Genomic DNA, 22,403 nt, shown 5'->3' on the forward strand with positions numbered 1-22,403 from the left:
CCTCCTCCCTCCTCCCTCCCTCCTCCCTCCCTCCCCCCCCCTGCTTTCCCAGCAGGACTCCCTGAGCCTTCCACACTGGACAGACACCAAGGCTGAGAAGCGCCTCCTCTTCTGGAGGTTATTTTTGCTCCAGCCTTCAAGAGGAACCCAGGGGGCCCAGAAAGGTGAACCGGTTCAGCCCAGGCAGTGATGGGACCCTACTGGGGGCCAGAGCTGTGTGACTCAAAGTATCAGCCTTCAGGGCCCCAGCAGGAGCAGCCGGCACCTGGAGCTGGGCCATTAGATTAGAGCTTAATAAAGGGGTAACCTACAAAGGGAAGGGAAGCCTCCAGGGGACCACAGGGAGGGAGGCAGGACCCCAGGGAGGGCAAAGCTACTGTCACCAGGAGGCAGACAGAGCTGTGACCTTCCCTTGGAGGACCCAGCCACCCCAGATGCCGCAGCAGGGGCTTGAGGACTAAATCCCCCACCTCATCTCCTTTAGCCTCTGACCAGGGCTCCCATGGGCCAGATCCGGTGGGCGGCCAGAGGACCGGTAAAGTCATTGCCAGGTCCCTGAAGGCCAGCCTCCCAGGACAGAAGACTAGGGGAAGAAGGAGGGAAGAGGACCGTGTGCCAGTCAGGCTTGGGTCCCTGTGGTCAGAGTGCCTGACCAGAACCACTTGGAGGAAGGAGAGTTTATCTTGGCTAGTGGTCTCAGAGACTCAGTCCATGCTCAGGGGAGTCCATGGCTCTGGGCCCAAGGTGAAGCAGAACATCATGGCCAGGGCCCGGCCAGAGGAACCCTTCCAGGGCATGTCCCCAGGCCAGCCTCCTCCAGTCTCAGGCACCTGCCACCAGCCCCCGCCACCCAGTCAGCTCATTCCATCTGGGATGGGCTGCTAGGTTCCGGCTCTCACAGTCCCACCACGCCTCTGAGCACCCCTGCACCCACAGGGGCTTTAGGACATCTCACAGCTGAGCCGTTAAGGACCTGGGAGGAGAACCCACAGGGTCTGCTGCAGAAGCCCGGGAGCTTCCCTCTCTCCGCCCTGCACCTGTACAGGCCCAGACACAGACCAGCAAGGTCACAAGGAACATGCCACACACAGTTTGCAAGCTGGCCACTTGTCTGGGGGTGTCTTCTGTTTGGGTTTGTTTTTTGTTAATTGTATTTGAACCCAGAGGTGCTCTACCAATGAGCTATATCCAAGCCCTTTCTATTTTTTAAGATAGGGCCTCACTAAGTTGTGAGGCTGGCCTCTAACTTGCCATCCTCCCTCCTCAGCCTCCTGAGCCACTGGGATTACAGGCTGTGCCACTGCACCTGGCTTGGCAGTTGGTTAACATAAATTGAGCTTCATCACAACAGAAGCACAATCACACGACCATTCATTTACCTTCTGGTACTTTCTTGCTCCCATAGCCCAGCTGAGTGGCTACAGAAAGCCTCAAATATTCATTTTCTGACCAAGAGCAGACCACCTCCTGTTCCACCTTTACCTCCAGCCCCATAACGAGCCACCCACGTGGGCCATGGAGACAGTTACTGCTCAGCGGATCTCAGGGCTCCCAGCAGGAAGAGGCCTGCCTCCCTTCTGCTCATGGCCTAGATCAAGTGCCACGGCTGTGCCTCAACTTCAAGCTGGCAGGAAAGCACAGTCCTGCCAGGTGTCCTACATGAGCAGACCCAGAGAGGGATCCTGATGCTGACTGCACCTCTGACAGCAGCAGGATGCAGACATGGCAGAAGGTTGTAAAACAAAGGAATGAGGACCAGCCACATCTGCAGCAGATGTCACCCGCGGCTGCTACCCACTGGACACTGTCTCGGCTGGGAACAGCAGGAACACACAGGGCTGCCCTTTATCCGCCTCCATGGAGACACAGCCAAGAGGTCCCAGAGGCCACAGGACCCTAGGAGCGGCAGCCACCCTCCCTCCGCCTTCCTCTGGCCTCAGCCTTGTATGGAACATGAGGGGGGGAACATATTCTGAGGGTTCTTCTCTGAAGAACTCTGGGCTCCATTTCGGGCCCTTTCCAGCCGCCTTCCAGGTGTGGCAATCTGTGGCTCTCCACGCGAGGTCAGACCTCAGCAGCAGCAGCAGTAGCTGCTGTCACCCAGGAACTGATTGCAAGCGCAGATTCTCGGGTCCCTCCCCAGATCCACTGAATTGGAAACTCTGGCCGTGGGGCGCAACAATCTGGGTTTTGACAAGTCCCCCAGGTGACGCGGATGCTCGCTCGACTGTGAGAACTGCTGGTAGAAAGTGAGGCTTCGACAAATTGAGATGTGCGAAGGCTGAATGCAGACCTGCTGGCTGTCGCTCGGAGCCAGCGACAGCTCCAATCTCCCCAGCCCTAAACCCCGGGTCATCCCAGATCAGGAGTCAGTTACGCCCACACCAGACCCTCCCTGCCACCCCCCCCGCCCCCCTGGCCTCCCACTCACGGCGGAGCGGCCATCCTGCCCCAGTGGCCACAGGATCCTCTTAAAAGCTTGATCAGATTATTCCGCGGCTGTGCTCAGAACCGCCAAGGGTCCCCATGAGCATCCTCCCGGGCAGAGAGGGGTTGGATTCCCACGACCCCCAGCCCCTCCTACACTCTGGCCACGTCCACCTGTTCTGTTTCTCCACATGCCAGACACGCGCCCACCGTGGAGTCTCAGCCCCGTTGGCCAGAAACCCTCCTCCAACTCGCCCCGCGCGGGGTCCCTGCCTCCCGTGAGCAGCCTTCTCTGACAGGTCCATCCTGGACCATCCCTGCCTGGTGGATGCTGTGTACTCTCAGCTCCTCCCACCAGGACGCGGGGTCCGCGGGTCCAGGGCTGCTTGGACAGTGTCCACCCCGGTGCCCAGGGTGTTGTCTGGCACGAGTAGAGCCCAGTAAGTCCCCGTCAAGCGCGCCATGACTGTGCACGGGCAGCGGGTAGACTCGGACACATGCCGGCTCCCCTTCCTGCCTCCTGGCGACAGCTCTGCCCCAGGTTCCCACTATGACCAGCACAAGGCCACCCCTCAACAGCACTCCCAAAAGTTGTTCCACAGAAAGACCCCAGGGTGGAGGACTTGGGCGGGCTCCCTTCCCCTGCGTCTAACCCTGGGACTGGAGCAGGCGGAATCTCTTCTTTGCTCTCTAATTTTCTCAGCTCTAAGCCGGGGCTGATGCTAATAATGCGCACCTTGTAACTTACAGGGCTGCTGCGGGGACTCGCTAGGGTGCGTGTGAAGGGCACCTGATACCCACTCGCCCTCGCTATGCAGGAATCACTCGTTGTCACGATTGCTCTCTTTTTGCTTCCTTCTCAATTTTGCCTCCCCGGTATTTGGACGTCAATAAGGTTTATTGGGTGTAGAACCGGCTTCAGGGAAAGGGGACCTGGGTTTGGATCCAAGCACTGCCATCTTGCTTTGTGACTTTGTCCAAGTCACTAGCCCCCTCTGGGCCTCGATTTCTCCATCTGAGCCATAGGAAGAGTGTTGAAGAAGGCTGTCTCCAGGAACTTGCAGCTCCAAGTCCTCCTGGAGGACCATGCCCCCTGCGAGGGCCACACTCCTTAAAGACCACGCCCCCTGTGAGAGCCACGCCCCCTGCGAGGGCCACGCCCCCTGTGAGGTCCTTTGGTGGAACATGGTGCCTCTCCCATCATCTTCACTGAGTCTGTGGGGCAGCACAGGGCAGCCCTGATGTGGCCAGGGCCAGCACTGGAGTGTGGCTGAGAACATGCAAACTGGCTGGTTTGGGGATTAGAGAGGAGTGACTTAAGCTCTTGGGAGGTTACTTAACCAAGAAGTGACTTAACCTCAGTGTCCCCATCTGTAAAATGGAAACGATTATACCTGGAGGGATGAAGTGAATTGGCCCATGTGAAGTGTTTAGATCAGCGCTTGGCTCGGAGCCTTCACTATGATTACTAACAGCCCTCATTATCACTCACAACCAGGCGTCAGCCAGGCACCATGAAGAGACTTGAATTTATTTCTCACAGAAGCCCTATGCTATTTTTGAGTCCCACTTTAGAAATGAACAAGTTTGGCTCAGAGATGTCAACCACTTGCCCAAGGTCACACCGTTTACAGGTGGAGCTGGATTTGAACCCGGTGTGCTCTCAAACCTGGATCTTGACCTCACCATATGTTTCCCCTTAGCTCTCTACTGACCGGGAAACCAAGGATCTGAGAGCTCAACCCGGCTTTAGTCCTGCTGGGACCTGTCACCCAGGACATTCCCGAATCCAGGCAACAGTGTACCTGCAGGCAGAGCTGTGGTCTGGTACTGCCTGAGAGGCAGAAGAGCTCTCCCAAGGTTGCCCAGTGCAGGGGCAGTGGGAGAACTGGGCCCAGCTGCCCACCCACCATGTGGATGGCCAGGGCTCTGAGAGAAGTGGCCCCAATATCGCCAGCCCCCCTCGGCCCCGCAGCCCGGGCTCCTCCTCCCATCATCTCTCTGCCTTATGACCTGCTTTGTGAGAGAGAGGCCTGACGGCTTCCACGTTGCCATGGGAACCAGCCCAGTGCAGGCTCCTGGCAACTAGATGGGGGATCGGCAATTCCCAGTCAGCAGACAATCCTGGGGCCCGGGCCCAGAGAAGGGCCAAGGGTCAGGACTGTGGGCCCAGGGGATGCACAGGGCCAGCTGGCCCCTCTCCACTGTGCCCCCAGAGCTCAGCGACCCCACAGCTGGGAGATGAAGGGACTGTTAGAGCCCCTAGGGGTCTGGAGCAGAGAAGGAAATGGGAGGGCCACCAAGTTGGGGCTCAAAGAGCCGACAGTGCCGGGACCACAGGGCCACAGGCCTCACAATGGCACACAGACACACTCCCAGGTGAAGCAGGTGTGTACACAGCAGCTCCAGGGAAAGAGGTCCCCAGATGCACAAGTCCAAAGGGACACATGGACACCCAGAGATACACAGAGGACACTCAGGCACCCAAAGACACACAAAAGACACACACACGGTGCTCACCAGCTGGGTGACCCCGAAACATTGCCCCACCTCTCTGACACTGGGTCTTATCGTCTGCCCAGTGGGTCCCACGATCTGAGTGGTGAGGACAGGGAGGACAGCAGGGAAACAGATGACTTTTCATCCAGACATTGAACCCACACTTCATGAGCTCCTACTATGTGCCCGGCATCTGCTCCGAGAAAGAAGCTGACTAGGGCCCACTTTCAGGAAGCTCTTGTCTAATGAAGGGACAGTAAACACACCCGCGAACAAAACCACCACCGCCACCTGGTCCCACCTGCACTTAGTCCTCCTCTTCATGTTCAGAACCCTGCCTGGTCTCCCTTGGCCAGTCCTGCCCCATCTGGGCAGTGTTCTCCGGAGGCCAAAGTAGTCTTACTAAGTGCAACTCTGAGTAGGTCATCTGAGGCAGAACTCCTTTAGTGGGTCCCGTGTGGAATGAAACCCATCATCCACAACTTGACCTTCAAGGTGGGGAGAGAGGCCAGGCCAGGGCAGGGGTCATTCAGGAAAAAAACCTCACTGAAAAGGTGACATTTGGGCAAAGATCTGTAGATCCTGGAAGTGAAATCTGGGGCCAGAGGAAAGAGGAAGTGCAAAGGCCCTGGGGCAGGATCATGTCTGGTGTCTGAAGGAAGCAAAGAGGTTGGAGTAAGCTGGTGGGAGTGGGGGAGAGACCTGGCTGCCTACAGGAGGGAGCTATCAGGCAGGGAGGGCGAAGGTCCAGGTTGGGCCTGCCTGCCTCTCTCCATTCTGCTCCTAGGGCCCTTACCCAAGGTAGCAGAATCTCCTGCTCCTCCTTTTTATCCCACAAAACTTCATCAGCCAAACAGTGAACTTTAATATTCCCGAGAAAGAAAATCCTCTGGGATGGTGTGTGCTCACCCAGGACAGACCCAGCCCAGGTGGGCGGGGTTTCTCCGGTGACTCTGGTAGAATTTCTGCTACCTTCATGGGCCTGAGGCCCAGAAAGGGGTGAAGCGCCAACAGTGGCCAGTCTCAGGGCTCCTGTCCCCACCTAAGACACCTGGGCCTTAATGCAGGGCTGCATGGGGGACCCCCCCCCCCAGCAGCAGACGAGGGGACTGGGTTTCCTGGGCGGCAGGTGGTTAATCAGGGCACGGCCTCCGCCTGGCTCCAGGTCCCGGGGATGCCCTGGGCTGCATTTCTGGCTTGTTAGTGCCTGTCACAGATGGGCAGAGCCCGCTCCGGCTGTGAGCTCTCTCCCGCTGCCCATCCCTGCCCGGCAGAAGCCAGGAATAAGAGGGAGGCTGCCAGGGCCGTCCTCCACCCCCAAGGCAGGCCCAGGGTTCAAAACCGTCCTGGAGGCCCTATCCAGCCACAGCCCTGTGACTTGGGCTGAGACTCTCTCCCTCCCTGAGCCCCCTGTCCTCCTGGTCCTGCCTGACTCCAGAGCTGGGTTGAGCCTCAATTAAGAACGAGGACTTGAATGCCCGGAATCCTTGAAGAGACAGGTGGGCTTCCGTGCACCATCCCTGAGGAATCTGCAGGACCTGTCATTAGCGCCACGCACTAGCATAGCCGCCTCGCTGGTCTCCCTGGATTCTGTTGCAGGAAACACCAGGCGAGAGAGTCACACGTGACCCAGCAATTCCAATTCTGACTATGTAACCAACAGAATCCAAAGCAAGTCTTAAAAAAAAAAAAAAATGTTTGCAGGCCCTGTTCCTAGAAGCCTCATTCATAATAGCCAAAAGCTGGAAACAGCCCAACCGGAGCATGTGCCAACGAATGCATGGAGACACTATGGAATATTATTCAGCCTTCAAAAGGAATGGAATCCTGACACAGGTTACATTGTAGATAAACCTGGAGGACATTATGCTAAGTGAAATGTGCCAGTCACAAAAAGACACACACTGTGTGATTTCACTTCTGTGAGATCTGGAGAGTAGTCAAATCCATAGCAACAGAAAGTGGAAATGGTGGTTGCCAGGGGCTGGGGGAGGGGCCGTGAGTGTCTAATGGGTCTAGAGTTTCAGTTTTGAAAAAAAAAATAGTTCTGGAGCTGGATGGTGGCGATGACAGCACAACAATGTGGATGTGCTTAATGCCACCGAGCCCTGCCCGTAAAGAGTTAAAATGGTAAATTTCATGCAATGGGTATTTTGCAACAATAAGAAAAATTGCACAAAGAAAACACACTAGATGAGGCCTTCCCCAGCTCTGTGTCTTCTCCAGCATGGCCCCCTGGCTCTTCCTGCACTCTGCACCCTCACCTCCCACCCTGATCTGTCCCCTGTCCCTCTCCTGCTCACTCGTGTCAGCCCTAATGGCTTCCTGCTCTTTTTCCAACTCACTAAATCCATGCCAGCCTTAGGGCCCTGGCGCCTGCTGTCCCTTCTGCCTGCTCCAGATACCTGGGAGACTTGTTTGTCCTCCTCCTTTAGGTCTTAGGTCAAGTCCTGCTCCTCACAGTGCTTCCCGGCCACCTGGACCCGATGTCCCCCAGCCCCAGCCCAGCCTTCTTCAATCAATAGCCCTTCCCTCCAATTCATATCTCTTCAAAGCATCTCCCACCAGCCTGAGAGTGCACTACAGTCTCACCTATTGTCCTCTTGCTTCCAACAGCAGCTCTGGAAGGCAGGAGCTTGCTTGCAAATGCCTGGCACATAGTAGGTGCTTCCTAAATGGCTGTCAAATAAATGGAGGATGATCCCATTTGATGGACAACACGTATTTAAGACACACACATGTTCCTGTATCTGTGCAGTTGAAAGCACACAGAAAGGCTTGGAAAGATGCCTCCCAGGTGTCCAGCAATGAACCAGAGAGGACAATGGACAGGCTGGGGCACAGGGGCATGACCACGGTTTGCTCCATCCGCTCAAACACTGCATGAGACTCTACAGTGGAGGACAGAATCACATGGCACCTGAGTGATTTTGCTCTGAGATAGCCCGTGCTGTGTCCCATATATGCACACAGGTCTCAAAACTCCCACAGCTCTTGGAGGGCGCTGCTCCTAGGCCCCAAAGCTCACTCTAGCTCATTCTCCATGCCCCAGAGAGCCATGGGACACCTGCACGCTGGGCTCAGGAGACACCAGGGTGCAGAAGCGATCCTGTCCTCAAGAAGCTTGTGCTTTTAGTCTGGGAGATGCACAGAGTGAGGGGGTGGCAATGAGGAATCTCAGTTCAACAGAGAGAGCCAGAAAGACCGGAAGGAGGTGAGGCGGGAGCCGGAGGACCCATCCAGGCAAAGGCCAGTGCAGAGGCCCGGCGACTGGTGCATCCTGGAGAGCGGAGCCCCAGCCAACAGGCCCCCAGGCCTGGAAGGGAACCTGCGGTTGGGAGGGGAGCAGGGGCTCACAATGGAGAAGTGGTCAGCCTGGCCGTGGGCGGCTGAGAACAGAGTCTGGGCCTGGCTGGCTAGGTTGGGGCGGGGAAGGGCCTGACACTCTTCCCGGGGAGGGAAGCCACCGGGTGAGCTGAGCATATGTTGGTAGCGGCGCTGAGCCAGGCGCAGGGATCCCACCGGGCGGCGCTCACCTGCCTGGGCTGTGGCTCTCATGGAGAAAGGACAGTCAACCGGGATGTGGGTTGACAGCCCAGCGATTCCACAGGAGTCCGCGTGATCGTTTTCTGTTTCTGAAGTGTGGGGGAGGGGACGGTCTCCGCGGATGTGCCCACAGTAGGGGCATTCAGAGTCTCAGGCTGGGGTCCCCAGGCTGTCAGCCTCGAGTGTCTTACGAATGCCTCTGCCAATCTGGGAAGCTCCTCTGTCCATCCCGGGACACGCATCTGGGTCCAAAAGTCTAAAAATGAGCACGGGTCCCGGAGCCCTGGGAAACCCGGTCTGCCCAGTGGTCAGGGCTCTGCCGCAGGAGCCTGACCCCCGAGGGGATCTAAGTCGCCACCTACTTGGCAGGGCCTTGGGCAGGTTGCTTCGCCCTCTCCGCCTCGCCTTCCCCCTCGGTGAAATGGGGATATGAATAAAACCTGCCTCATGAGGTTGTCACGTGGGAGCTGGAGCTCCGCTTGGTGTCTGCACATCCTGAGAGCAGCTTGTGACCTGCGGTCACCCAGAGTCCTGCCTGCTCGCAGGGGCTCTTCTTTGGGTCTGACCATGGGCGCAAGCTGGCATTTCTGAGAGTGTGCCTTGTCCATGTGTCTGTCTGTGCACAGGCTCCTCTGGGCCACGAGAGCAAATGTGACTAGCTGGGGTGGGGGCAGGGAAGGGCCAGCAGGAGGGGCTCCTGCCACGGCCTGACCAGCTGGACTTTTCACAGCCCAGTGACCCTGTCCCTCTGATCGGCCAAGCGGCTAGAGCGGCAGGCAAAGGACAGGACCGTTCTGGGCTACCCACGGCCTGTGCCAGCTCCAGCCTGACCACCGGAATCAGGTCTCCAAGCTGATGTCTCTTGGGACTGGGGATGAGGGAGTCTCAGAATGAAGGGCTGGGTCTATGCCACCTCGGTGTCCCTAAGTCACAGCACTCATTCCTCAGCAGCAGCCAACACTTACTAAGGGTTGGCTGGGTGTCAGGTTGGACTGAACAGATGTGGGACAGGTCCTTCCACTGTCCCCTTTCTGAGGAGGAAACTGAGGCAGGAGAGGTGAATTGCTTACTTAAATCCTCAGCTGGGAAAGGGAAAGACCAGAATTCAAATTGATTAAATATATGTTCTAAAAGTGAGTCAGGCCAGGCATGAGGTACAAGCCTGTAATCCCAGTGACTTGGAAGGCTGAGGCAGGAGGATGGCAAGTTCAAGGCCAGCCTGAGAAACTGAGTGAGATCCTGTCTCGAAATAAACAATATAAAAGGGGTAGCGATCTAGCTCAGTGGTAAAGAGCCTTTGGGTTCAATCACCAGTATCAAAAAATTAAATAAATAAATAAATAAAACATAAAAATGTCAATCAATGAATGACAGGCAGAGTGACATCTATGGTGCTGGAGGAGCAGGAGAAGATGGTGAGAAATTCTGGCAGAGGAAAAGCCCAGCTTGGCTCCCTGTTGGGGAGCCTGGAGGACGTTGGGGAGGGGACGGTGGAAGGCCAAGCAGAGGGGCTTAATTGCAAGCCTGTTCCACTCTTTGGAGAATTGGCTGCAATGAGGTGCCATGGGGACAGGCCACCTGGATCCTCTGCTGTGGATAAATTGGCCATCTGAGTCCAGGTATCTGGGAGAGCTTACAGCTGAAGGCAGACAGCAGAGTTGGTTACAATGACGGCTCTCACTCAGTCTGGGGTCAGAAATCCAGTGACTACATTAATGGCCAGAGAACCTTGGGGGTAAGTCACCTCCAGTAACTGATCCTTAGTTTTTCTCATCTGAATCAATGAAAGTCATTATCCCAAAGCTTGGTGCATAGTACTTGATAAATGGCTACTCACTCAGTATCAAACAGGGACTTGAGCTACAATCAATTGACTAAAAGATCAAGTAGAAAAGGTAGACGACATGCGTGAACAGATGGCGAGTTTGAGAGACAGCTGGCTGGAAATGCTAGAAGCACCCTAAAAAGACCTGGGGGCACAGAGGAAGGAGTCTTTGGATTATTAGCAGACTGAACACAAGAGAGAAAAATGAAACTGGTGATGGGTTCATAGAAATTCCCCAAATTGGAAAGAGGAAACAAGAATAAAAATTCATAGCAGGGCTTCCTAGATGTCCTGAGAAGGTTGAAACCCAGGGGAATCGTGATGCTCCATGATCCTGCCCTCGCTCATCAACAAATAGGTACTGAGCTTCTGCCACACACCAAGCCGCTCTCAGTCTTGGGGCTTTAACAGTGATCGAGAGGACAAGACACTCCCCTCAGCGAACTCCCAACCCAGGGACAGTCAATCTCAGACACAGGTAGAATATACAGTGTGCTAGATGGTGATGGAGAAAATTCACGGAAGGGGGAGGAAGAGTAAGTAGAGCTGGGGGTGCAGTTTTAAACAGAGTGGTCGGGAAGGCCTCAACAGGTGGCATCTGGGCAAAGCCCTGGGGAGAACCGTGTGAATGTTTGGGGAAGAGCCTTCCAGGCAGATGGACAGCAGAGCTTGCAGCCAGAAGGCCAGGTGGGCAGAGCACAGTGACCTGACAGATGGGGACCAAAGTCACAGAGGTAGGTAAGCAGAAGGTGGGGCCCTGGGGAGAGGGGGAGGGAGGCAGGTTAGCAGGCAGGGATTTGGGCTTCTGCTGGCAGTGCCATGGGAACCCTCAGAGGAATTGTGCGGCCCAACTTCATTCCTCTGAGACCAGGGAGCCGGGAGGCAGGCAGTGAGCATCTCTGGTGACAATCCAGGTCGTGGCATGGAGATGATGACAGGCTTTAGACTCGGAGTACACTTTGAATGCCGGGCTGATGAAGGAGGGCTCTTATTATTAGTGACTAGTTAGAAGGACCAACCAGGCTCCTCGGGGAGTTTTCCAGAAATCTCCGTTCCCCAGACAAACAAAGCAAAGCCACCGGCCTGTCCCCTCCCGTGGGGTATCTTGATGATCATCTCCCGGGAGCCCATCAGGCTCCTGCCCTCCTGGTCCCTGAGCCCAGCTCCACAGCTACAGACAGCTGTTTGTTAATTCAAAGTCAGCAAAGGTCACCGCAGAATCCTCAGAGAAGTCAGTCCCGCAGCACCAGGCAGTCTGCCTCTCGGGGATGGTGGGCTCTCCTTCAGACCCCTCTCTCATGGGATGGCTGGGCACTCTGTCCTTGTCCACAGCGGTCCCCATCCTGGCCTCGCCCTCTGGCCATGACTCACCCCACCAGGAGCAGGAGAGGAGGTCCTAAAACACATCACCCACTCTACTGCCCAAACTTCACCGTGCCTGCACGTCTGGGGATAAGGATCTAGAACGTCATGGTGCCCCTGAGGCCCCGTGTGATCGGTTCCTGCCCCTCACGATCTTCCTCCCCCGACTCCACCTGCTACAAGAGGCTGTGCCCAGGCCACCCACGCAGAGCTCCGCTAGTGCTGCTCCTACAGCGCGGAATCCCCGCCTGGCCACCTCCCACTCCTCTGCCCCCTTCAGAGGCAATGCCCTCTTCTCCAGCAGGCCTCCCACCGCCCCCACTGAGTCTGGGATCCCTGCAGCTCCCCCAGCCCCGGCTCCTCCTGCGGTTCCACTTGCTCTGCACTTGGAAGAGACAGGCAGGCGGCAGGGACCCTCCCTCAGTCCACACAGGGAGCGCAGCACTGTCAGGGCACTCTGTCCCGCCAAGCCTGCTTGTGGATGGCCTTGGGTTGCAACAGTCTAGAGGCACGATCATTGGAAGGAGGTGAAGAGTTAGGTTAAAGCCTGTTTTTTCACTTCCAATTGCCTGTTTTTATATTTTTTTTTATTTTTTTGGTACTGAGGATTGAGCTCTGGGGCACCCAACCACTGAGACTCATCCCCAGCCCTACTTTGTATTTTATTTAGAGACAGGATCTCACCGAGTTGCTTAGTGCCTCGCTTTTGCTGAGGCTGGCTTTGAACTCACCATCCTCCTGCCTCAGCCTCCCAGCCCCTGGGTTTACAGGCTTGTGCTACAGTGCCTGGCTCAATAGCCTGTTAATGATGTGCAACACACACGTGCATGCTCAGGCAGGCTTACGCGCACACACACACACACACACACACACACCTCAGACCACAGCTTCCTGGAAGGTTGGGGTAAGTGTTTTATTTCTCTCTTTCTCCATCCAGGATGCTGCAAAAGTTCTGGCACAGAAACGCTCATAAATCCAGCCCTGACGGTCGCCTGGAGACATGGGGGAAGAATGTCACTGCCAACCTGGCCCTGGCCCCACATTCCACAGATAAGACAACTGAGGTCTGAGAGAAGGCCTCAGGCCAAATCAACAAAGGAGGACAGGGCCATGTCCACGCAAGACTGGAACCCGGATCACCCTCCTCCACACCCACTTCCTCTGCCCTCCCCATCCAGAGAGGCTGCACCAAGCTTCCTGGAACGGCTTGCCTAATTCCAAATAGCTTTCTTGTCTGGTCTGTTTGACACGGGGCCTCCCTCAGGAGGAAACGCAGGGACCACTGGGGAGGTGTTTGAGGAACCAAAACCTGTACCCTCTTGCTTCTCCTAACTCTGCCCACACAAACTGTTATATCAGATCTCAAGTTAAAAACTTAAGTTCACAGGGCAGGGGCTAGGCTGGTGGCACTTCCCAGTGATGTCTGATGTTCCCTTAATAAAAGGAGTCTGGAAATGCTACCTGAGATCTCCCCCACCTGAAGCAGCGCATTACATATTAGCATATAAAAGAATCTAAGTCAAGGCAAAAAGAAATCTATCAAATTTTGCATAATCCCGTTCTTCAAGATTACATAACCACACAGCCCTTTTTCTTCAAGTTCCTGTTTTCATCTCTATCAGTTACGGACAGCTTTTGCTGTTGCATCAAACACTTCAGTCAGGTTGGTTTGCACAACTCAGAGGATGTGTTAGTTTTTGTAACCAAAAAGTCCAGAAGTCTGGAGGATCTCAGGCATAGTTTGATCAAGGCCATAGCTCTATCACTTAGGGATTCCTTTGCGTCTGCATCCCTTCCTCTGAGTGCTTGTTAGTTCCATCCTCAGGCTAGGTTATCTCGTGGGACCAAAATGACTGCAGTGATTCCAGGTATCCTTATGGACCAGATGCCCTATCTGAACCATGTACTCTCCTCTGAGCCAATCACCAGGCAGGTGGAATGGGCATTGACCAATAAGAGCCCACAGCTGGGATGAAACCATAACATCTTCCACGAAGTCTGTGAATGTCTCTCCTAGGAGCACCCATCCTACCTCCCCATCCTGTTCTACCCCGTTGATTAAACCTTGATTGGTTCCCAAGGTGCTGATAAGCCATGGGTCTCAAGGAAGATAGACCCTCCCAGAGCCCTGGGGTGAATCTTGGGGGGTCCAGAGATCATGGTCACTTTGCCTGTCTTCACTAACAATTGGCTCAGGAATGGCCACCTGATGTGGCAACCTCTTGGAACCAAGAGAAACAACTGCGAAAACAGCTGCCAACTTCCCAGGGATGGTGAACCAGGGATATGGAGGGCAGGGGCCAGACGGCCTCGTGGGACAGTAGCACACCCTCTGGACTGCTGTCTCCTGACATCCTATTATAAAAAGTTAGGAGAGCCTGGTTGTTTAAGCGGAAGACATTCCTAACAGACACAAAGCCGTCTTTTTGGTTTTGTTGTTGTTGTTGTTGTTGTTTAGTTTTTTTCAAAACAAAACTGTGAGAGCACAGACACAGCTTTGGAGACGCAGTTTGGGTTTTCTTGGATCTCAGATACTTTTAAAACCCCAGGGACATTTGCAAGAAGACAGATCAGCCTTTGCCACCACCCAGCGAGGGTTGTGCTCCCTGACCCAGGTGGGGGAGAGCCACGGAGCAGCCGCAGAAGGGCCGCTGCCTCCTCTGCTCCCGTGGAGGGGCGCCCTGGGCTCGCTCTGGGGCATATTTATTGAAGAGGCCTACGGTGATGCCAACCTGAATGTGCATTCCTAAATCCAGATACTGGCTCAGAAAAATCTTTCCAAGCCTTAAACTTGTCTCTCCTCCCCATCCTGCTCATTCCATTTCTGGACTCTCTCGTGAGGAAGTAACCCACACTGAGATGAGAGAATTCCAAGAATGTCAATATTTTCACCACAGCTGCAAACACCATAGTCCAAACAGACCCTGATTAAATCTAAATGCCTAACAACAGGTGAAAGATTGAAAACTATCTGCTTTATGGAATATTATGGGCTTATGAAAAATGATAAGTTCTTAATAGCCTGGAGGAAAGTCAGCTATAACTATATACACACACACACAGAGAGAGAGAGAGAGAGAGAGAGAGAGAGAGAGAGGAGGGGAGGGTGAGGAAGGCAATGTTCTCAATTATATAAAAATTGCATGGAGAAAAAATAAACCAGGAGAGAAACACACTAATATGTTAACAGTGATTATGTCTGGTTAGGGTTATTATAAGTACTTTGTTGGGGAATTTTTCCTGCTGTTCTATATTTTTCCATTTTCTCTGTATGTTCTACTTTTGTGAGCAGAAAGAATAAAATCGACTTTTCTTTTTAAAGCTTCCAGGACCCTCCACTGTGTGAGATCATTGCTGTTGTCTCCCCTCCAGTAAAGCAAGTAATCAAGGGCTACCTGGAGTGGATGACCCCCTTCTGCAAAAAGGGGTTCACGTCCAAAATAAAAACAGCTTCCAAACCAGCATATTTGATTAATAGCTTGAAATTCTTTCAAGAGGCAAAGGGAATAGTGGGAAAAGGGGAAGATCAACACCCTATTTTTAAATAGTGACGTGAGCTCACAGGAACTAAAGGCAAAGAGAGGTACACACCATTTCAGGCCTCATGCAAATCCATGCAAATGAGGCACGCTCCCTAGCTAAGCAAGAATCCTGGGTCTGAACTCCCACCTGCTCCTGGGTCTCCCAAGGTGTGGGGGGAGGGAGGAGAGGCTGCAATGATGACCCGCATTCATCGAGCACCTACTAAGTGCCCGGCTTGCAAAGCAGTTTCATAGGCTGTGCTGACTCACCATCACCTGAGATATAGGTAAGGTCATCATCCCCAATTTGCAGGCATATTGAGGGGTGCTCAGAGAAGGAATTGGCTTGTGTAAGGTCACAGAGATCAGCTGCAAAACCTATGGAACTGGTGACTAGCTTACACAGCGCTGGGGGTACAAGGACATGTGCCTATGATGGGTTCAGGGTCAGTCATTGGGGGAAGGAGAAATGTAGTCTGCTGGGGCCCGCCCAAAACCCAAAGGTCTGGAACACCTGGATGCAATATCATGTGACATTCAGGTGGGACACATGTAAGTTCCAGACAGAACTTGGACCTAACCTGGCCTTTGCTCTCTGCCTGCAGACACCTCCCAGGGCTGCCATAACTCCCAGAGGAATCTTTGCTCAAAGACCACCTGAGCATCTGACCCTTCTACCCGACATCACCTGCCTATCTCTCTGCCCACTTCTCCCAGCCCCAGTGTCTATTACCCGCCCTGCTTGGCTCCGCTTCACGGTGCTTACACTTCTCTGGCTTTATTATATATGTATTTGCTTATTGATAAGAAAACCTGCTCCATGAGGGTAGAGAGTTTAGCTCCTGGATTCGCCTCTGTGCTTCCAGTGCCTGGTACATTCTTGGCGTTCAAGACACACGTGTGAAATGCATTAACGAATCCATAAATGAACCTCAACTTCCCCAGGACATGGCTACACAACCTTAGACAAGGATGATAATGACAGAATTATGAATGTACATTATTTGTTTTATTCTATTTCTGAGCGCATATGTTTACATGCCTGTCTTCAATTGATCCTCACTTTTACCTTCTGAGTCAGGAAACACAAATATTCCCATTAGACAGCTACAAAAATAGAGGCTCTGAGGAGTCAGGGAAACTACCAGCTATAACCAGCTGAACCAGGGCTCTGATCAAACTTGTGGGATACTTTTTTAGGGGGTACCAGGGATTGAACTCAGGGGCACTCGACTGTGAAGCCACATCCTGAGCCCTTTTTATTGTATTTTATTTAGAGACAGGGTCTCGATGAGTTGCTTAGCTCCTCACTTTTGCTGAGGCTGGCTTGGAACTCATGATCCTCCTGCCTCAGCCTCCCGAGCCACTGGGATTACAGGTGTGCACCACCACGCCCAGCCGGCTAAGCTGGTCAGATTCTAGAACCCACTTTCCTACCTGTCCTGTGATGCCCCAGGTCAATTCCACCCAATGAGAGGGCAGGAACCACATCTGTTTTCTCACCTGACACCTAAAACCAGTTACCCACCCTTGGAATATAGTCAATAAACCAGGGCTTCTCAGAGCAGCCATGGACCAGCCCCACCTGTTGGGACCTCGTTAGCACTGGTGATTCTCGGGTCCCCCCTGCAGACCTCAGGAACATGGATGCACACCAGAGGGTAAGAACCCTGGGGACAAATGACTGCACGTCTGCAAGCCTGCCACCCCCTCCGTGAAGCAGGGCGGATCATCCACCAGGTCTCAGTGAGGACAATAGGAGAATCTCGCCCAGCACAGACCGACAGGGGATCCCGGTCTCCTGATTCCTCCCCACCGGCTATTGGAGGAAAAGTTTTCAGCTCCAATTTCAGGCCTTTGATTTCAGCCTCGTCTGGCCGGGGAGATGCCAGCTTGTCAGAGGGAACCGGGAGCCGCCAGTGATGGAGTGAGAGGAGGAGGATCTATTATTAATTACCATGTAACATTGATTAAGAGCCCACGGGGCACGGCAGCTGCAGGAGCTTAGGAGAGCCTCCGTTTCTGCCTGGAGGAAAAAATGATTAGCAACATTATGAAAGGAAATATTCATCCTGGAGCCGCCCTGAGCGGACACCTCCAGGGACCGGGGATTTGCCTCTTGCAGGGATCCTTCCTCCTGGGGAAGGGATGGCTTGCCTCCCCAGCTGGGGACAGACCTGCTGGGGCGGGAGGGTGGACCTGCAGACCTCCAGCCCGCAGGTGGCTGTCAGGCAGATTGACAGATTGCAGATCTGAAAGCCCAGCTCTTGGGGTCCAGAGATGCCCACGTGGCCTCTCGAGAAAGTGGTTCCAGGGGCTGGAATCATTTTGATTTTTTGAGATTGAGGCAGTGAGGGTTTGATGTCAAGTCTCTCAGTCTCTAAAAAGGGCTGAGACAGAGTATGGGTTGTCTGCTTTTATGGCACCTCAACTGCCTTTGTCACATTTCATACTTTCCCCAGCCCCACCCCCATCTTCTAGATGAAGAAACCGAGGCTCAGAGGGGCACTCACATGGGAAGTTGGTGGAGCGGCTGGGATCTCAGCCCATGGGTGCTTCCGGGACTCTGGCTCTTTCCATTGTACCCTTTGGTGTCCTCAGGGATCTTTTCCGTGTGTCCTCAAACCATCCAAATAGAACACATTCCAGATTGTCTGGCCGCAGCCCAACCCAAGCCACATCCCTCTGAACTGTGTCTCACACCCAGATGTAGAAACTCCTAACTGAGCAACACATCCGGGTGATCGATTTGGACACTCACTAGTCCCCACTACCCTGGGCTCCTCCCGGAAGTTGGTGCCAAGGAGCCTCCCCTCCCCCAACCCCCCCATGGGCCAGCCTCTGACCTTTGAGCTCAATTTCCAAGAGGGTCAAGAGGAAAACCAATCACCTTTCACTTCGCTCCATGGAATTCTATGTCGTCTGCCACTGACTGTCTGGGACACCTCAGGTAGGTCCCTGCTCTTCTCTGGAAACTGATTTCTCTATAGGCCAAAGAGCACTCGCTGGACCCATAAGGCAAGTTCCTGACTGCTTTAGTTCTTTTTTTTTAATAAATTCATACTTTATATATATATATTTTTAAATATTTTTTAGTTGTTGATGGACTTTATTTTATTTATTTGTATGTGGTGCCGAGAATCGAACCCAGTACCTCACGCATGCTAGGTCAGTGCTCTACCGCTGAGCCCCAGCCCCAGCCCCTGACCCCTTTAGCTCTATGATGGAGTCATGGACCGAGTCGTTCTGAAAGGCTGGAGTAGAAAGACGACCTTCATAGGTGGTAACAATGGCGATGGCGGTGATACCAAGACACCAGCCAAGGTGTTTGAATGTCCACAGAGTACCAGGTGCCCAACATGGACTGCTGTGTGGAAACCTGAGGCCAACTCCATGGGGAAGGTGGCCTCGTAAGTGCCATTTCACAGAAGATGAGATGACACTCAGTCTACAGTATGTCCCCCAGAAAGTGTGTGTTGGTACTTGAATGGATTAGGCTTTGAGCTGCAAGTGCCCCCACCCTCTCTCTCTCATGCCTCCCCTATTACCCTCTACCTTTGGCCATGGGGTGACCGAGCAAGAAGACCTTACTCCATGACTGTCCCTTGACCTTGGACTTCCCAGCCTCCAGAACCCTGAGCCATCTAAACGGCTGTGGTTGACAAATTACCCGCCTGCGGTGTTCCCAGAGAGCAGCCTGAGACGGACCACGACACTCAGAGAGTGCCCGCCGACGTCTACGCCACGTCCCCTCCGGTGGCTACACAACATGAGGCTTGTGACCACCTTCTAAATTTCTCCATTTGTAATCCAAACCATACCCAAGGTCCCCGGGGGCTGAGCAATCTGCTCTGTTTCCCAGGAAACCATTTTGAGTCTTAAAGATTTATTAAGGGGTCTACAAACTTGGGGGAGAATTTTTACACTGGTACAGGCATCTCAAGATCCCCAGGGAGGGAGGGAAGGAACGTCCCATGCTGGCAGGTGTGCAAGCCAAAGCCAGGCGTTGCATTCAGGGGATGTCATAGTAAGGATTCTAACAGATGGGAAGAAGATAGGATGAGTTTAAAACAACAACAACCACAAAAAACAGTAAAGAGCCACCCAGACGGGCTGGGTTCTTTTCTCTCTTAGGTAAGTGATCTTGGGTAATTTGCTTAACTTTTCTTTGCTCAATTTTCTTGCCTTTAAAACAGAACTAATAATAGTCCCCCATCTACTCTGTCTCGCTGTAGGATTATATAAATCAATATGTGGGGAACACGGAGTGCCTCGCACATGGCCATCTATCAAGCATTAGTTATTACTTTCAAACTTTTATTTTCACTCTGGAGTCCTGAATCCCAGTGAAGGCTTCGGCCGATGCAGTAGAAGAAATAGATCAAAGAGAAGCCACCCATCTGCTGGGGTAGGGGAGCTGGAGCACAGGGTCCCTGTCAAAACTGCGTCCTTCCCACACCGCCTCCCATTACATCAAGGGGAGGTGACCACACCGCTCAAGGCCACCCCACCTCCGAGGCTGTTCGGAGGTTCAGAATCCAGTCTGTGGGCCCCTCAGAACTAGGGCACTGGGCTACTCCACTGCACAGACGGGGAGACTGAGGCCCAGAGGGGAACGGGAACTTGCTGAGGTCACCAGCCAGTTGAGACACAAGTTCCCTCTGGAGGGCAGATGGACTTCTTAGTCATCTTCCCAGTAAGATGTCAACAGCTGCAACACCAGGTCACATCCTGTGCGGACTCTTCTGTCCCTCTCTGCGTGTTGCCCCAGAGGGACCCAGGGCCTTGGCTCCGGGAAGCGGGCACCAGAGTCCTGCCTGCTGGGAATTCAGAGAGGGGAAGTCACACTTGGAGGAAGGAGATGGGGACGGGCCCCAGAGCCAGGCAGCCAGAAGACAGCAGGGTGGAAGGGAGGTGGACGTGGCAGCTCAGGCTTCTCAGGCCCAGAGAAGTGCCACAGCCAGGTCAGGACCAAACCTGGGAGGGAGCAATCTGGAATAAACAGGGGCAGAAGGGTCCCCACATTTGCCACCACTGCCCCCCCTCCACCCCAGGACTCCGCTGTCCTATGTGACAAGGCCCGGGGTGACTGTCGGGTAGGCATCCATCAAGGCCTCCTGGGAGAGGCCTGTGGGACCAGACTGTCCCTGCACAGAGAAGACACGAGCACAGAGAGGGGTCTTGTCCAAAGTGGAACAGAGGTCAGGGCAGAGCTGGGACAGCACCTCAGGCTCCCGAGGCCTCTTTGTTTCCCTAGGCCCCGGGGCCTTGACTTGGTGTCTATGGTCATGATGATGGCGACAGCAAGATGAGAGACATTTTATTTTTTTCTTATGTGCCTACCACAGGGCAGACACGGCCCCAAGGCCCCGCATGACTGAACCATCTACATCCTCCTAAAACAACCCCTGGGAAAGGACTGTGGTCCCCATGTTGCAGATGAGGAAACTCAGGCACATCTAGGTTGCAGAAGGTGCCTGAGGCTATGGCCGGCCTTGGAGGGACAGGGATTCAGGCCCGACAGCCTGGCTGGTGCATGAACCATATTTATTCACCGTCCTGACGACAGCAAGAGGACTTTCTTTCAGGAAGTTCTAGCCTCAGTGAGCCTGGGTGGGGGACCCTTCGCTTCAGAACCCGTCTGGCTCTGTGGAAGCCATGCGTGGGCAGCTGCCTCCCACGGAGCCAGTCACCCCTCTTACCCAGGCTGCTAGGGTACAGGACACTAGCTGTCCCAACTTCCTTTTTGACTAGGAGTGACACAGAACACGGATTCGGCCAATGAGATTAGGGGTCCCAGAGACAAGTGTTCCTCTTTAACTAGAAAGCCCTTCCCTTCGTGCTTAGCCCTTCCCCTTCTTCCTATGGAACAAGGGATATAATGCCTGAGACATGGCAGTCATTTTTTAACCAGGAAGTAACAGGAACTAGGGTAAAAGTCTACTCGTTAAAGACAGCAAAGACTTGGATCCCCCAAGGCAACAAGGAGAGCCATTCTTGTCCTGGATAGTGTATTCTGGGCTCCTTGTCACATGAGATAAGAAGGGCCAACTGGATTATGTCTCTGCCGCAGAGTTTCATTATTTGTAGCTAAATTCATTCCTAACTTTCACCAAGGTGGCCTAGATGGGACCCCAGGACTGCTTGACCAAGTCCAGGGAGCCTCTGGGGAATGACTCTGCCTCCTTGAAGTCAGTCATACCTTCCCCCCCATCTCTCCCAAAATGCACCCGTGCTAAGCCTTTGCTTGGACCAGGGCTCAGAAACAGCTCCTGAGCAATTAAATTGCTCCTCAGGCCACACGGTGACCAGCAGCCCCCAGACCAACCACACAAACCCCTTTGAGAATCCTGAGGAAGGGGCAGGGGTCTTGCCCTGCGGCCACCCACCATGAAGATTCCAGCAGCCTAAGTGCCCAGCCGGTTGGTCTTCCAGGAAGCACGTTTGATCCGGCCATGGCTACCCACTGCATCCACCCCTCCTGGGACTACTGGGTGTGAATGGGGCGGTGAGGGGTGGGGAGGTTGCAGGTACTCACAGGTGAACAGAGCCACCAAAGCCCCTGCCTGCCGCCGGCGTTCTCAGCCACACTCCCCGGGAACCAGGAGGGAGAGCAGGAGACAGTAAGCAAAGCAAGCAGGCAGATGTCTCTTGATGCCAGCCCTCAGCTTTTGGAGACACTTTACAGTTTACATTGCCTCCCTGCCTCTCCTCAACAGCTCCTTGAAATACAGACCCACTTCCCCATTTTACAGAAGAAACATAAGCACAACCAGGGAACTAGGCAGAGACTTCCTGATCCACAGGGGTGCACCCCTGTCATCCCAGCAACTCAGGAGGCTGAGGCAGGAGGATTGCAAGTTCGAGGCCAGCCGCAGCACCTTAGGAGATCCTAAGCAACTTAGCAAGACCCTGTCTCCAAATAAGAAATAAAAAGGGCCAGGGATGTGGCTCAGTGGTAAAACACCCAGATTTCAATCCTTGGTATCATCAATCAATCAATCAGTAGGGCTCGGGGTGTGGCACAATGGTAGAACATCCCTGGTTCAATTCCCAGTACCAAAAAAAAAAAAAATGAGGAAGGTAGGAAGCCTACCCGAGCCCCACCCACCTCCTTCTCCAGGGCTCTGGCACAGCCTACACTACTATGGTGCCTTCAGAAAAACAAAGAGACGTCCCCACGATCCCCCAGTGTGTCCAGGAGGTAACCGGATTTGAGGCCA

The 22,403-nt window shown here is 53.9% G+C and overlaps 1 long non-coding RNA gene across 1 annotated transcript in view; it reads right to left on the reverse strand.

Moving 5' to 3' along the window:
* The window catches only part of LOC125619032, a 41,135-nt gene extending 23,219 nt beyond the window's left edge, over positions 1 to 17,916 (reverse strand). The window contains exons 1-2 of the long non-coding RNA XR_007350495.1: positions 17,694 to 17,916; positions 17,138 to 17,206 (exon numbers count right to left, since the gene is read on the reverse strand). This is a non-coding gene — a long non-coding RNA (uncharacterized LOC125619032). The remainder of the gene's footprint in view (positions 1 to 17,137; positions 17,207 to 17,693) is intronic.
* Between the last annotated feature and the right edge of the window lie 4,487 nt (positions 17,917 to 22,403).

Source organism: Marmota marmota, unplaced genomic scaffold, assembly GCF_001458135.2.
Source record: "Marmota marmota marmota unplaced genomic scaffold, marMar, whole genome shotgun sequence".
NCBI classification, from domain to species: Eukaryota; Metazoa; Chordata; class Mammalia; order Rodentia; family Sciuridae; genus Marmota; species Marmota marmota.